This window comes from Ambystoma mexicanum, chromosome 2p (genome assembly GCF_040938575.1).
Source record: "Ambystoma mexicanum isolate Mex_15411 chromosome 2p, UKY_AmexF1_1, whole genome shotgun sequence".
NCBI lineage: Eukaryota > Metazoa > Chordata > Amphibia > Caudata > Ambystomatidae > Ambystoma > Ambystoma mexicanum.
Window position 1 is genome coordinate 796,700,663 of NC_090923.1, and position 16,620 is coordinate 796,717,282.

General features: G+C 48.5%; 1 protein-coding gene across 3 annotated transcripts in view; it reads left to right on the forward strand.

The window, feature by feature from the left end:
• The first annotated feature begins 4,994 nt into the window (after positions 1–4,994).
• The window catches only part of NUMBL (NUMB like endocytic adaptor protein), a 300,123-nt gene continuing 288,497 nt past the window's right edge, over positions 4,995–16,620 (forward strand). For all 3 annotated transcript variants that reach the window (XM_069644461.1, XM_069644463.1, XM_069644462.1), the window contains exon 1: positions 4,995–5,179. The gene's annotated coding sequence lies outside the window, so the exon portion shown is untranslated. The remainder of the gene's footprint in view (positions 5,180–16,620) is intronic.

The following is a 16,620-nucleotide window of genomic DNA, read 5'->3' on the forward strand; positions in this document are numbered from 1 at the left end:
TACGTTTGATTTAAACTGGGAACTAAAGTGACATTTAGCTGAATTCTGCCTGACAACTACCCCCGACAGGAGAAACCTGCTCAGCCACTCTTCCCAGGACTAGCTGCATCCTGCTTCCCCACCAAAAGAAGTTGACAACTCTCTGATTAGATTAGGGGAGGGGCACTGGCAGGAGGTTGAACAAAGCCTTGTCCTGGACTCAGGCAAATGTTATATTGGGGGGGCCGTAAAGTGGCTTCCTCTTGGGAGAAGTGGGAGGAGAAGTGCCTCTGGGAGCCACCCGAGCTGGAGGTGGGGGCAGACAGAAGCTTCCCCCATGTGCTTTGGAACCTAAACCACACCCATCTGGGCCAGAGCATAATTTAAAAAAAGATGGATAATTCATAGTACGGACTTGTCAGAATTATATAAGTAATATCATTATTCTTGTGATTTTTCTGTGCACGTTTTAAGAGGTGTTAGGGCCCTGTGGTGTATTCTGGGGGGTTGCTAGCGGAAAATAGGGTCTTACTCCAAATGTCTGCATGTTAAAAATCGGACACTTCATCAATTAATGTCCATACTCCTTGCGCACATGTGTGTAATTTTTGGTAAATGTCCGATATTGGTAAACCAGTCAAAAAGCGCAAAATGTTGTCATTTTTGAATGCAAGCCCCCAGGAAGATCAGAGGCGGACAAGCATGGACCATAAGGAATATATAATGTGTACATGTAATTTCAACACATTGTGTACCTGGGAAATATGTATTTGAATCAAATATAGATTTGTGGGCAATTCTCAGCAGGCCTCAGCATCCTTAAAATCATTTACAAACTATTCCACAGTCGGGCGAGCTGTCTGAATTCTTTTGCCAAGAACTTTTGCCAGTACCCAGAAAGCAGTGTTACATCCAGAATCCTCTTGATCCAGACCGGAAAGCAGTGCAGACCAGACCCAGACCGCTGTGAGCAGAACCAGAGATCCGGATCGCTGTGAGCAGAACCGGTGCCTGATTGACCCGCCGAGCAGAGAGAACCGCCGCTGGATGTGTTGACCAGATCCGTGACGAGGCCTATTTCAAATTTATATTGTGAGTACCCGCCAGAACTGTGCAGAACCCAATCTCTTAGTTAAAATAATCTAATTCAAACTATTTTAACCTAAGTAGAACTGCCTCCTAGAAACCGCTTCATCTGTCATTTTAAAGCTGCGAGCTGTCATCTGTCATTCTAAAGCTGCCAGCTGTCACCGGTCATATTGAGTTTTACTTTAAATCCGAAAATCTACCTTTATTAAATCGTCTGTATCTCCGGAACCGTTTGTCCTAGGAATGTGGTTTAACTTTCATTTTTAAGCTGTGATTCTAGGCTTTCCAACGAACCGAGAACCGACTATATACTCCCTATACTTTTTCCGCAATCACGATTTATGCACTTGCGAAATTTACCGCAATTTGCGATTTGGCTCAATTTCTCCACTGATCAAAATAGCAGCTCCATTCTTTCCTTTGTTGAAATCCATTTGCAACCTGGTAATAACTCATAGAGCATTGCCAAAGTGAGCCTGAACTAATACCAACAAGCATCTCTCACTCATCCTGAATCTCTAGAGGGAATTAAAATCAGTTAGCATATTTTCCCATCCATTGCCATCACATTTAAAAGCATTTTGGGCCTGTGTTTCAAACCTCTACCTGTTTTCCTCTAAGCTTGCTGGGGGGGAACTGCATTTCGTATTGCATTTTGTTGGGATTCTTGAAGACTGTGTGCTCTCCTTCCATTTCTTACATGGCATAGGGGGGGAGTGAATTGTCAAGGAAAAGTGATTACATTGTGATTACATTGTCTTTTGTTGAAGCCATATCAAGTTATTTTCTGTACTGCATTTCATTCATCATTGCGTTTCCTTGAACCATATAAAGCATTCTTTCCCACCTTATTCTTCTGGTCCTATTCATAAGTTACCTCTTGCTGATTACTGCTCATATTCGCAAGTGTAATATCCATTATCAATTTATTTATAGAAGTGTGATATATATATATATATATATATATATATATATATATATATATATTGTTTATATTTCTCAAATAAACCTTTTAAATTTGCAAAACAGACCTACTTCTTGGCTCAGTGGGGTCAGGGAGATTCTAAGAGAGGGGTGTTATATAAGGGCTGTCATCCAGAGTACATGAACTGGACCTAAAAATATATCAATAAGGGTTTCCCTCAGAATCCCAGACTAGGCATTGACTTAGCTGTAGTGTTGAAGTGAAGCCGCTAAACAGTCCTGTGTGAGGACAGTCTCAAAGTTAACTTTTAGAACATCGCCAAAATTGTCCAATAGGTGGACCAAGTGAAGGAAGTATTAATAGCCGCTGTTCCGGCCGATTCGCACCCTGAGATTCATTGAGGCCATAAGGTGCTCTTGAATGCTTACTACTCATCCCTGAAAGCATTTGTTTAATGGTCCTCTCATCTTGCGCAAACACAGGACCGCATTTGTTCCTGATTTCAGGTATGGGCACAGTGCACACCACGAGGGGCCACTCCTTTTGCACGTGCCTTAATGGCTCCAAGGAGAACTGCAGGAGCCTCCCAAAAAGAGTGAGCTAGAGGGGGAGAGAGATGAAGCAATGTAGTCCACTAGGGCATTTAGAGCTGTGGCGAGGGATTGAGGACAAAGACCTGAATGACAGGTACAAAATGGAAGACTATTCATTAAAAGGGATGGAGGAGCAGGCCCAGCCCACCACGCAGAACCCCCATCTCGCACCAAAATGCAGTCTAAAAATTATCACTAGGTAGTGAGTTAAAATACCGGCACTGCAATGAAAGTCTCCACCCATTCTCTGTGTGGGTGTGTTCCTTCTATAATGTGCATGTCACGCGAAGGGCTGCTAGCCCCACCCAGTTTCTGGCAGGGCCTGTGAGAAGACTTGCACCCATCTATTGCAGGCCCTCAACCCAGCCAAGGATAAGATGCAATTGCTTCCGTGCATCTGTCTGGGGAAACTTTGGGGGTAATTCATGGATTATTCGCACCGAAAAAACGGGATTTGTGCGCCATTCTGCCCGCAAATCCCCGTTTAACAAATGGGGATTTGCGGGCAGAAAGGCGCAAAAATCCTGGTTTTTTTTGGCGCAAATAATCCATGAATTACCCCCTTTGCCTGAATCAAACAGCTGCTCTGGTCCTTCTTTTTCATGGCGGCTGGGGTCAGGGGGCTTGGTAAATCTTGCATAAATAGCATCCAAGATCACACACTTTTGGGCGACAGCGGAAGAGTCTTCAGATAGTCCAGAACAAGGCCCTGCGGATATCGTCTAGAGCTCCAATCTTCACAAGGATAGCAGACCTTCGCAGAGACCTGGACATCCAGATGTTGGACGAACATCTAGCGAAGCTGCGTAAGAACTACTGCCAAGGACTGGATCAGAACCCGAACCCTCTGATCAGAAGACTCACTGCCACCACTGCAAACCCTTTCGACCGCTACCCGCCGCCCATCACGGCAAAGACGCAGTGAAACCAGCCCTATTGTGACAAGTCCACACAGACCAAGAAGAATCTTAACCCAGGACTACATGCTCAACACGAGAAGATGGAGTAATGAGGCTCAAGCCTCGGTATCCAAAAATCACAGCTGATGGATAAAATCTATCAGCAAGAAGAAGATGATGAGAGGGGGGCATTTGTGACTCGAAATTCGTGGCCTCTGTGACAAACTGTTGGAGTTATAAGTGAGAGTGCTTTTTTCGGAACATTTACGACAAGTGATGCTTTTCAGAGCAAATCGAGCCAGTGACGGAGCTCAAAGCGTCTACCTGCGCGGTTCACCAAGCCATCAACCTGGCCTACAAAAGCCCAATAAACCAGCCCGCGCGAGCCGGCATGGACCGGCCTTTGGGCATTTCCCTATAGACACGGAGGCCAGTTCAGAGCTAAAAAGTGACCCGTTTCAACAATTCGTATCCTAAAAGTCGAGTGGTTTAAACCATTTAAAACGTTCTGGTGGTTTACGATGGTTTAACTAGTGAAACGCGTTACTTCTAAAGCAGATTTAGTCTGTTTTAGTGGTATAATACTCGTGCCAAAAAAATGAGGCAAAGTAAGTTGTGCTCTATTCCCTTTCCTTACTAAAAGGAGATAGTGAAGCAAAATCAGTTACATCACCGTTATTGTGCCACATGTCACGATGCAAGTGCCCGTCGTGGCCACAGTACTAAGAAAGCGAGGGTAAAGCTGGCGAATTGGTCAAGTATGTATGCCATGTTAATTATTAGCCACTACTATTGTCAACGAAGAACAGTTACATCTCACAACAAAAACAGGGCAAAAGACGTCTGCCATTGTTGCACATCTTTGAGAGATGGCTGTGTTTGGCTGCAAAAGCTACATTTAATTTGACACTGCATAAAAGTTAATCTTGTAAATATAATGATTTTATGTGACTAAAATAGTATTTTTGGTGCTGGGGTCGAGAGGACAAACCTCAGGTTGCTTTCCTCCTACAGTTATCAATCCACAGAGAAAGATGTAATTCTAGGTAATAGCAATCCGATATGTGTACCAAGAAGTGGATATGCTGCTGGGTTATACTGAGCTGCTGCTCAGCGTCACTAAGGCCCCAGATGGCACAACCAAAGGTACTGCCTTCAGAGTGCAAAGAAACCCCAGGGCCGGATGAACAACGCTCACCTGACATGACACAGCTTGTTGTCCCTGTGTATCTATGGTGTGTTTGGCAATCATTGCTCTTCGGTGTCTAATAACACTTTAAAGATGTTTTTCTGTTAGGGAGGCAGTGCTTTTTTGCGCCGCAGGGAGTTCTGTGACAATAGGAGGCCTGCGAATCGATTTCACAGTCAAGGGCGTGGCCGAGACAGGGAGGGGCGGGCCCGCAACTGCGGTTTGCATATTTTCCACCCGTAGTCCAATAGGAAGAGGAGCAGGGAGGGGCCTGGCCGTGGCTCCCAGGGATAGTGCGCATGCCCTGGGAAACAGACCTCAGTCAAGGCAGGAGCGGCGACAGAAGCTCGGAGCGTGTGGAGTGCACAGCTGGGATTGACCAGAGGGTTTACAGCCTGGGACTGGAGACGTGAGGGGGCAGGAGCAGGGAGACAAAAGGCGGAAATACCGGCTTCCACTGCCTGGATTTAAAGCGGACAGCGACCCCCTCCCCTGCAAAGTGCACGTGAGTGCTAGGGCTTGGGTGCGGGCATGCTCTGCCAAAGTCCCTCTGGCTGCTGTGCCTGATCGTGGACGAGGCATCCCACTCTCCTCCCGTGTCATGTTTCCGATTCTGTGCGGTGAGGCCTGCAGCCCCCGCTGCCAGTGCATCTGGATGTCGGGCGCACCAGGCTCCTTCTGTAGTCCAGATCTGTGCTTGGCTGGTGGCCCACACACCGGGCATTGTATGTTTAAATGCTGTGTCGTGTTTGGGAGGTTTTTTTCGGAGGGGGTCGGGGAGGAGGCGAAACATTCATGCTCACGCTGTAACCTTCTGCAGTGCTTCCAGGTTTCACCTTATGCAATTATTATGGAGGGCCCAGCCTTTTGGGTGGGGGCTGAATTGCCACACATATAGTTACTGCTGAAGCTGCATGTTACAAAAAGCACTGATTTTTTTCATTGCAGGTGGGAGAGAGCAATCGCGTATGCAGTGTGCCGCGGCATCTCCGTCACACTGCTGTATGATAGGGGCATCCAGTGGGCCAATGTGCTCCTCCCCCTGCACAGGTGGAGCTTTGGGGGTTCTTGTGTTTGTGGCCCTGGTTCTATATCATGTGCGCGTGTTTCACCTGAGAACGCCCCTGCTAATCCTGTGTTACACATGGACTGTCCACCCCTGCAGTCCCGTGGGCCCGCCTTATGGCGAGTGAGATAGCTCAGCGGGTTTGAGCATGCTGCGCAGCGATCTGGATATACCTGGCAGTTGAATGGTCGAATCCTGGCGGAATCGAATGCCCACTCATCCTTGCCATCCGTCGTGGCCAAGTCAGTAAATGAACGGCAGTTGATTAATATTACTCTGGTGCGTTTGCTAGAGGAGCGCGTGGTTTTGTTGTGCGTTTAATACCTGGCTATTGTTGTAATGCACCGAAAACGTTTCCAGCTGTCTGCCGCCAGTGAGCTGCAACGCGGCGCGTGCTGCTGCCTTTGCTTCCCAGTCCACCCTCCAGGATCTGGCAGTGCCCGAGGACTCGATCGTCCCAACCCCTCTGACAACACCCCCGCACATATAGCTCGGGCAGGAAGCCGTGGGGAGAGCTCGGCCGGCGCGTGGTAAGAACCAGGCCCCATAGATTCTCCTTTTTGGAGGAGCGGTATTCGCCCTTGACGTGCCGACCTTTAGTACGCTTTCTTCGGAGCCACGGTTGTGAAAAGCGAGGTGTGCATGTTTAGTTTGTGTCGCTTAAATTGCCATGTGCCACAATGATGATACAACCAGACAAACGCCAGTAACACGGAGGCAGTCTGCACATATCAAATTCCGACCTGCGTCAGTTTCCTATCCTCCGGATTGTGTCAGCGAATAGCGATTGGATTAAAAAGCGATGCCACTGGACGGCCTGGGCAGTGCCCTTCCGAGAGTGGAAGAGTTTGGCATGGGCTCTATTTTTGGATGCAAGGTATCTGCGGACACTTGTAGACAGTGCCATGTAGAAACATGGTGGCGTTGTGGCGCTGCACAAGAGGGGGAGCGGGCCGTGCTTCCCCGAAGCCGTGGAACGCGAGTCTGGAGGCCTGCCTTCAGAGCGTGCAGGCGGGCAGCTCTGGCGAGAGGCAGGGTTTTCGTGTTGGTGGGTTGTTTCTCTGCCAGAGACGTGATGCTGCGTGACCCGCATGTTTCTCACGCGTGAAGTGGCAGCTAATGGAGCGAGGTCCGTGTTGTGGTGATACCCTTGAACTTGCATTGTCCTTTGGTAAGGCGCGCTGCACCATCAGGCTGTCTTGATGGGGGGGGGGGGGATTTTTGTGAAGCGAGCGAGGCAGGCGCTTAGAAGCTTGGATTCAGGGTGGTGGGTGGGGGTGCTGGTACCAGCCGGTTCGTCTTTCTGTGCAACGTGTGTCTTGGATTTGAAAGAAAGCTGGATGGGGGGTAGGTGGGGGGGGTTGGTTCGTTCTTGTGTCATTTGAGCGTCGGCGACGCCTCCACGTTTCGTGGCCGGGCACCCGTTAGTGTGGTTGCGTGCCGTGTTTTTCGCGTGGAGGGGATCACACGTGTGCTCTTGACACCTGTCGGTGGGCAATGCATGCTCTACTATGTTGTCCTCGGTGGCAGGGAAGCCCACACTCCAGGACAGCAGAACACTGCTTCTCCCTCCAGGCTCCCTAACAGTGTGCGACGCCCTCTGCCCCCCTGCCCCCGTGCACCTAGCCTGCACACCTCTCCCCATAACAACTTACCTTTGCTCCTGCACCAGACTTGGGCACCCGTCCGCCTCCTCACCTCGCATGGGTAGCGGGGAGGGGCTCTTGCGTATCCATGGTGATCGTGTTGAAATTGCCTGATTATGCTCTTGGGTTGGTGCCCCGCCACGCACGTCCATCCATCGAAGGGAACATTTAAAAAACGGAAAGGGATGCTTGTGGTACCCCACGCATTGAGCCGGTTGCTAATGGCGTACGCCCCTCTATCGAGGGTGGGCTTGGGCGTCAGCAGCCCTCTGGTGGGTCATTAGAACCGAAACCCAGCCCAGCATGGGGACACTATAACCAGTCCCTTGTCATAAAAGGAATTCCTGTGTGTAGGTGTATTAACAGGGCAGAGCGTGATCGGAGTCAAAGGGCTGCTGACGTCAGCGCTGTCCGTTTGGAAGTGGCATGCATCGGTGCATAATTTGTGGGGCTGTTTGCCAGGGCTCAGCCCTGGCACTTATTTCTGAGCCCCGGGACTTATTGTTTCAGACTCAGTTTGATTATGTGGTGTTTTGGCAACTTACTAATAGTCACATAAACACCTATATAATCAGAGTAAATTGTAAATGATTGTGTGTAAAGACAACATTTGTCTCATGTCAAGACACAATGAGTACATAATTTAATGTGTTTGTTAATTGGTATTTGTAAATCACACACCTGCCTTAGTGACCGAGTCCATCCGTCAACCACAATAAGCCTGTTTGAGTTGCAGCCTTTAACCCCATATAGGTTGACAGCATGGGGAGCAGAGGTGGGTGGTTGCAGCAGTGGGCAGCGTGCTGGACATCCTGACATGTCATGGGTGTGTGGGAGAATATTTGAGCCCCAGCACTGTTTTAAATAGTTTTTTTTTTTTTTTTTACATATTAAGTACTGCCGCTGACCAGGCCGGATGGCCCATTAGTAGCACTGGAGGTGGCAGTGTCTGTGTCTGTCTGCGAGACCATCGTTCTATGTAAAGCTAATTTTTGGGGACCTTTTTTCCGAGGAAGGGGAGTCATTGCTGAGGGATATTGGTGTCAGGAGTTGATTCCTCGCATAGATGAAGCATTTGGGGAATTGTCAGGGGTATCGCCCATGGGCAGATAGAACTGACTATTTATTGTTCGAGGGCCATCTTTGTACGTTTCTTTATAGTTGTAGCCTGGTGATATACTCCTAGGAGGTTGAAGAAGCAATGTGGATGTTGGTAACATGGTGTGGGCTCTTATTTCGAATTATTGATATTTGCTAATTTTTATGGATCAGATGTTTATTGCGGGCACTAGATTTTTCTATGGACTGTGGGCCCTCTACTAGCCTAATGAGTGTCTAGGAGATGAGTTTGGAACAGACATGGTGGCTCTGGTACTAGTAAACGGAATTAGGTGCTTTGGTTGGGTGTGGGATCCAGCCGCACAGACAAGCTAAATAAGGGGGTATCAAGGCGCACTCCACAAAGGTATCTACAGAGGGACTTACTATTAAGATTCCACCCCACCACTCTTTGTACCCAGACTCAGGCAGGCCAGTAAACTGAATTAAGCAACATGCGCTTCTAGAACGAGGCTCTCTGTGAACTGGTCCCTGAGGTGAGCAATGAGCCACAGCTACCCTTATTCAGCCTCCAGTATGTGCCTAGGTGGTGAGTTTGTTCCAGGGTAGGTGACTCCCCTCTCATGAGGAACTCTCAGGGTTAAAACCGAACACCAGATAAAATCAGGGGTTGAGATCTGGATGCTATGACTAGTTGGGTAAATTATCTGGAAAGATGCACGCTACAACTTGCCAGTACAATTGTGTGATGTTGTATAGGTGTGCATATTCTTCTCTGACAGTGGCAACACACCAGCCCCTTGCCACTGTGGGAGTGGGACCTGGGTTGACTGGATGGGTACAATGACCTACCCTCAGTGTTATCACCCCCTCGCAGACTAGGAGTCCTCCCTTCAAGCTACAAGGTGGCAATGTCAGTGTGCCTGACTGATACGTCCCTTCTTCCCTCACGCTTGATCCGGCGGTCACGCGCATGCACAGCAGGCAGCTCTCGGGGCAGGAACTCCTGTTCTCTGGGACAGGTATGTAAATTTCAAAAGAGGGAAAATGGAAAACGGACAGATGAGAGGAGTGCAGGCTGCAGAACGGGGAGGAGTTAGTCAGAGAATGTGCAGACATTAAGGTGCTCTTCAGGTGATCAGGATCTGAGTCCCAGGCACCAGCAAACTGTGGAAGTGGAAGGCAGGCCAAAATGGGGAGGTTGTGTGGGAGACCCCCCAGTCAGAGCCACAGTTCTGGACTAGGGAGTCAACAGACCCAGTGGGGGTGCGTTATGTATGCCGACGGACTGGGTCCCCACTCTGACAATAACAGGCAGTCTACACTGAAAAGTGGGTACACAATGAAGGCACCAAGTCTTTGTAGAAACCAGAAACAGGTTTATTACAGGAAGAGGAGTAAAATCATTGCCAGTAGGATAAACTATACACACTGGACACGGGTGGTTGCTGACACTGGTCTGCGAGCACAAGGCAGAGCATTGATGGCAAGCATACTAGTTAGGCACACCCACTGGCATGGAACCCGAGGGCCTGGGGAGTACCCTTGAATGCAAGGGGAGAGAAAGGACCACAAGGAAGAAAGAAGGGTTGGAGAGGGGGCCGGTAGAGAAGGTGAGAGGGGAAAAAGAGGGAGAAGGGCTGGCAAAGAGAACCCCACATGGAGAGAGAGACACAGAGAGGGGGACAGGCACAGAGACAGGGGGAGGTAGACAGGCCAGGAGCCTTACTGGTGGAAATATAGAGCAGGTTGAGGAGGAAAGGAGGGGATGGCTGGAAAGAGAAGACAAGGGTACCTGTGGAAGGGGCCTCCTGGGCTCTGCTGCCTCCCCTAACCCCCGTCAGCACACCACTGCCAGCAACCAAGAAAGGGAGAGCCCCCGGTCCTTTCTCCACAGGCTTATATAAGGCTGTTGCTTCCGCCCATTCCAGGGTCGGCATCTTACTTAGGCAAGTGTTTGTTTGGCTGTTTCCAGGACACACTTTGTCGCTCCACCCCCTCCAGACAAGTGTTGGTTTGGCTGTTACCAGGATTCTGTGTGATTCCCAGGTCAGCGGAGTTGAGTACTACATTACAAATGAAAAGGAACACAGAACCTGCCATTTCCACATATCCCCCCCACAGTAAAATTCTGTCTAGCTGCACACATAATATCTCCCCTCCATCACATATTTGCACAACACCTCTGCCTTTAGAACACAGCTATCCCTATGATACAATTTGGTCTTGCTGCACACACAATGTCTCTCTCGCATACTCTCTGGGCTACCTGTCCGCACCCACCCACCCACATGCCTGCCTAACCTGGGTGACTAGCAGGGACTTGGACACCCATCCTCACCTTCATACTAAGTACACACACACACACACACACACACACCACACACACACATGCTCTCTCTCTTCTTCTTCTCTCTCTCTTTGACCCATATTCCCATACCTGGACTTCGGTCTCCCAACGGCGTTCAACCTACAACGCTTTGAGACCATATCAATGGTGAAAGGCGCTATACAAATGCCCATTATATTTTACAAATAGCATACCCACAATGCTTTCCCCCGTGGCTCTGAATGTGATGTGGACCACTGGGGATGGCATCTGGGTGGTGCTATGGCATAGGCGGTTTTTTAGCAGAAACTGCCTATTCTACTCTTATTAGTTTGGGCTGTCAGGTGGCACTTTAGTGCCACCTATAACCTGAAACAGTTGTAGTGGAATACAGATCGGAGGGAGATGGGATGCGAGGAGGGACATACAGCTTCAGTGTATTTGGATGTTTACCTATTCGTTGACCACCCAATGCCATGTTAATCCCTAGGGCCCACTGTGCTGCAGCACGCCAATGTTTTTTATTTGGTAGCCATAAGCCAACTTTTGGCATTCTGGTGTCCTCATGTAAGGTGTGAGTTGTTTATCAATGCCTTAAAGCGCCGCCTATAAGCCCAAACTATCCCATTAGAGTACAGATAGGGAGACACGGCATAGGGGGATGCATATAAAGCGTGTAGATGTTTTTGCTTATTTGCTCACCCATTGACTGCCCATGGCCTTACTAAGCCATATGGCCATTACTACCTAGGTACTTGCCCCTCACCACCCAAACACCTCCGCATCTGTACTCTTTGAGCTCGCTTTAATCACGGCTTACCATCAAACTTAAGTGCTTACCAGTGTTTTCTCAAGGTAGTCTTCTGAGAGTTAATGACTTAATTAGAGCTGTAAACGTGTGACTGGTGTAATACAAATGTCTTAACCGCGTCTGCCTTCAGCCACACCCTTTAGAAGCACTATGTGTGTCCTTCTCTGAAGTCCTGTATAATACAAGTCTTGGCTTAGGCAACAGTTTTAGCTTGTATATAAGTATTACGCATTGCAATTCTGGTACTAGCACCATTTTTCAGCTGCTACCTTCATTGGCCAGTTATTACCACTGCGACAGTGCCTGGCTAGTGCTTTCCCCATGTCTATACAAAAGCCAAACGGTTTGCATTGCCAATTCTTGTTTGTTTTGTTAGCGAGTTTATAGTTTTGCATTTTGAGACTGTGCTAGAAACTTTTGCTGTTAATCAAAAAATTTAGAGGTCAATGTGCTTATGGACCCCACCCATGGGGCTAAAGCATCCCTGTTCAGGGACTTGGGGTCTGGAACAAGCCCCCTGCCGGAATCTACGCCTGGACAACGTTTTGCTCGGCACTTGCTTTTAAGCCAACATAACTTTGCATTTTGGGACTTGTATTTTCCCATAAAAATTAAGCGCTTGCAAGTTTCAGCATGCTCGGTCCTGTTGGCTTGTTAGCCCAAAGCTAGGCCTGGGCCCAGTGCAGAAATCGTAAAGTCAGATTCGACTTTCTTGCTAATCGTTCTGGTGTCTTACCTAATGTAAGTATTTTTTTTGTTTTATTCATTTTGACTGACTAGCTATGTCTCCCAATTGTTTAAGAAAATCTCACAATAAAACGTGCCTTTCCCAGTGTTGGAAGATCACAGGATATTTTCCAAACGCTTTATTCCTAAAAGGTCAGTGTCTAAGACCTTTCTGTCAAAAAAGGGTTGTCCCTCCCTTTCCAAAGCCCGGGGAGAGCGGCCACGCTGGTCAGTTCCTGGACGGCCACAATGCGATCCGCATTGTTTGACTGAGAATGGAGACGCCTTGGAGAACACTATGACGTCACTTCCTTCCTATGATGCCAGAGCACTTCTTCCTCTGCAGTCCTATAAGAGAAACAAACCATTTAAAGTGGCCGCCCTCCCCACGGCCTTGTAGTTTCTAGAGGGTGCCAGAGTTCCCTATACAGAAAGCGTGCCTGCAACTCCCCGCCACCCCCCCCCGCCCGAACCACTTGGTGGCACAACCAGACTTAAGCTCCATATGGAAGAAATGATCTACCTGTATCGTCCAGCTGCCCGACTCTAATACGAAAAACACCCCTTTGCCTATTGGAGGTTTGAGCAGAGGGCCACGACTCTTCACAGTGGACCAGCACGAGGACAGCCACGAAGTGGCAGCGATTCCCAATGTTTACACATGTGGGATGAGTACACCTTCTGACCCTAGACGTGGCAAGTTCTATCCACGAAGAAGGCCGCTTTTAAGGTTGGCAAAGCAGAATGAAGCTTGAGTAAAGCAGGACAGCACGCCATTCTCACAGGAGCGAAGGGCAGGGCCTGAAATACGTACTGTGCCTGTTTTAGTAAGCTCTGTGCACTGGTTTGAGCATTCATTGTGGTAGTTTTTCGCAATTGCGTAGCAGTCACTTCTTCTTCTGTGTGCAACGGGATTTCCATTCTAGTTTTCAACGTGAAGCGGGTTTTCCACTGCACAGACATTGAGGTGAGGGTAGCTTACTTTGACGAGTTGGATTGGGTGCCGTGGACATGTTGGTGAACGTTGGGTTATAAAGCACTCTCACATTTTTGACATGAGACAAATACTTACGTGCACAGTTTTTAGAGTGTAACAAATTTGAGTTGTGTGTTTATTAATCCTGATGTTTCTTGCCATTTTGGCTGCCCTCTTTTTTCAGTGTATCCATTGAGGTGTCTTTTTTTCCCCTATTGCATTCTTTTTTTTTTTCCTGGGTAGTGTGCAGAGGGATTAGGTTTGCCAGTTTGAGGAACACGCTTGCAGTACCCCTGAACTGCACCTTTTGAAGCCCACCATCACTAAGGTCCTAATTCACAGAGTTTTCCAATGGGGGTTTTGCCATTATAAAACCCTATTGTGATTAAGGCCCAGAGTGTTTTGCAGATTAAATTATAAGAAAGTGCGAAAGGCAATGGTCTGCCCTACACAGATCAGGCCAGCAGAGCCACAGGCTTAGTTTCCGGTGTTTCGCCCCTCTCGGGGAACTGCGTCACCTGCTCCGTTTGGAGCATTTGAGCATCTGTCTGGGAAGACACTCGTGCAGCGTGATGGGCGATGGCGTGCCTGATGCTGCTGCACTGCTGCCACGTGGGAAATGCCTGCGTGTGTTGGGCGCGGGGACATTCCTTTCTGGGCGAGGCCTGTTCTTCCTGCTCGCTTGTAGCAGTCGCGGCATTTACGCAACGGCATAGAGCGAATGGCTCGGCTCTACACCTGGATTTGTTAAGCTTGTGTGCCGCACTGGCTGGCTGGAGACAGCGCGATTCATGAGCTGAGAACCCCGCACGTAGAAGCTGGTGCCTCATTTTTTTTTTTGGTCGACGGGCTCCACCCCCTCTGGGTTGGGTGGGCCCTGCACGAGGCGTCACGGTTTGAGCCTTAAGGCCCAGCTGTTTGCTGTGAGCGGATTCCTGGCGGATCACGCCCTTTGCACACAGGGGGCTTTTTCGCCAGGGCGAGCCCGTCGTTATGTACATAGCCGCAAGTGAGGATGGCGGCCTGTCACTAATTCCCCCAGCTGCCGGGTCTTGGGATAGGGAGTTATAGAAGCCCGCGGAGAGCCTCCTGGATAAGGGCCTGCACTGGGCAATCTCTGGTAAACACTGTCTCGTTATCTGGTGATAACCACACCATCTACTAGACCTTGCACGTTTTAAAAGCCCTGTAGTGCAGTTGCAACCCTGGAATTGGCCAATTCGTCCACACGAGCTGTACGCGGAAATTGCCAACCTTAGCTTCCATTCAGTGACCCCCCCTACCCTACGCAGCCCAAGCTCCGCTGTCGTCCAGTCAGCCTCTGCGACCACCATTTCTAGTGACCTCTGCCGTTTCCATGTTTAGTCCCACGTTCTGTTACTTTCCAGCATCCTTTGTGAGATTTTTTTTCTATATGCGGAATGGAAAATGTCTTCCCATCCCCAAGAAACAGAGCGTATTGTTCCTTCCCCTCCGAGCTTCCTGGCGGAAATGGCGTTTCCCGCCCGCCCAGCGCTCACAGGAAGGTCCAGCGACGCGCTCTGCTAAGAGTGCACACATTCAGTTAACCACAGTCCCTTTCTCTCTCAGCTGTCAGAAATGGGACCTTTCAGGCACCCCGGGCTTTGTTTACTTGGCATGTAAACAGACTGCCATTTTTATTATGCAAGTCAATATTTGGACTGCGCAGTAGAACAAGTATTATTTTCATATTGACTTATTTTGGATAGAGGAACTACTAGCATGGAAACATGTATTTCTCACATACACGCCCTCCCAACACACATTTTCAGTTAAAAGGAGTATTAATGCTTTCAAAATACGAAGAGTTGATGCGCATTTTCTTAAATCCCTTGGTTCCACAAGTAGCTTAGCATGTCGAGGAAACCCCGTCCTGCACTTCTACAGCAAGGACGGGAAAGTTGATGCCGATACAGTCAAGAGGGGTGTGTCCAGTACCTTCCTGAATGCAGGAGAGGGTGCTAGGTTGGGTTATGTTTTCACAGATCGTGGATGTAAATTACATGGCGGCGTGGGGCCTTGTGTGTCTGTTTCGCTGTGTGTGAGGAGGGGGGGTCTTTTTTTGTTGTTTCCTTGTTGAGCCTTTGGGTTTCCAACCTTGTGATGTCCAGTGTGCCCGGGTGGATCCTTCGTGTGGGACAGCGAGACGGTCGCCATTGCACTGCAGGTTACGCAGGCTCTCGTGAAGATGACGCACCTTTGAATGGGCAGCCAGTCAATATCCCTGAGGACGAGGCCCATTTGGACACATTCCTTTAGGCCTGTAATGAGTTGTGGTGGTCCCTGGGTGAATTTTCAGAGGGGCCAAAGTAGAGGCCAGTGAGCTTGTGAGAAGAGCATTGCCGTCAGCTGGGCGAGCCAGAGCTTGGACGGCGTACTTGAATTCCGATGGTGACCACAGGTTCAAACCAGACCTTCATCACAGAAGGGTCTTTAAAAGTGTTACTTAAAATGATGACATGGCAAGGCTGTGGCAAGAAGTGCTGTATGACAAAGTTACTACTGCCGATGGCAATGCTACGTGACATTTCTATTTGCATCTTGGAATCAGTAATTGATGTACCTTTTTAATTTTTTATATATATATATATATATATATATATATATATATACTGAATGCATGTGTCTGTCCGGCAGTACAAATCCACACTCGTTGAACCCACGTCTACCACATTTTGCATGGATTCCTCATTGTCTGGGGCAAGATTGTGGTTATGTTTGGATGCAAAAAATGCACTCGGTAGACACCCTCATTTACTGATGCTCACCCTGATTCACTACAGTAGGTACTAGAAGGAGGCAACATTTGGAAAAGTGTCTGAAGCAAAATGTTCGATGTGTTGGTTATTGCTTTTGATATGTATTACTACTGTATACAGATCAAAAGTGTTTATTAAAGCATTTTTAAAGGGAATACATTTTTTTTTTATCACGCCACTCCAAATATGGGGGATGGCAAGGTTACATTTTACTTAAGTTCATTCACAAGAAGAGAGCACAATCGATCAATCTTTCTTGGACATTTTCTCAAATGTGCTGAAAAATGCCACACAAAAAAACAGACATCACTTGGAAAAGCTCCATCTGATGCAAAGCAAAAAAATCAATATCAAGAGCTTCTAAAACACAACAACAAACAGCAGCACGACTTGCCGACCAGAGGACATGAGCAACATCCTCCAGGGCCCATGAGACACCAGAGAAAACTGAAGCAAGACTTGCCGACCAGAGGACAAGAGCAACATCCTCCAGGGCACATGAGACACCAGAGCAAATGAAGCAAGACTTGCTGGCATGAGGACAAGAGCAACG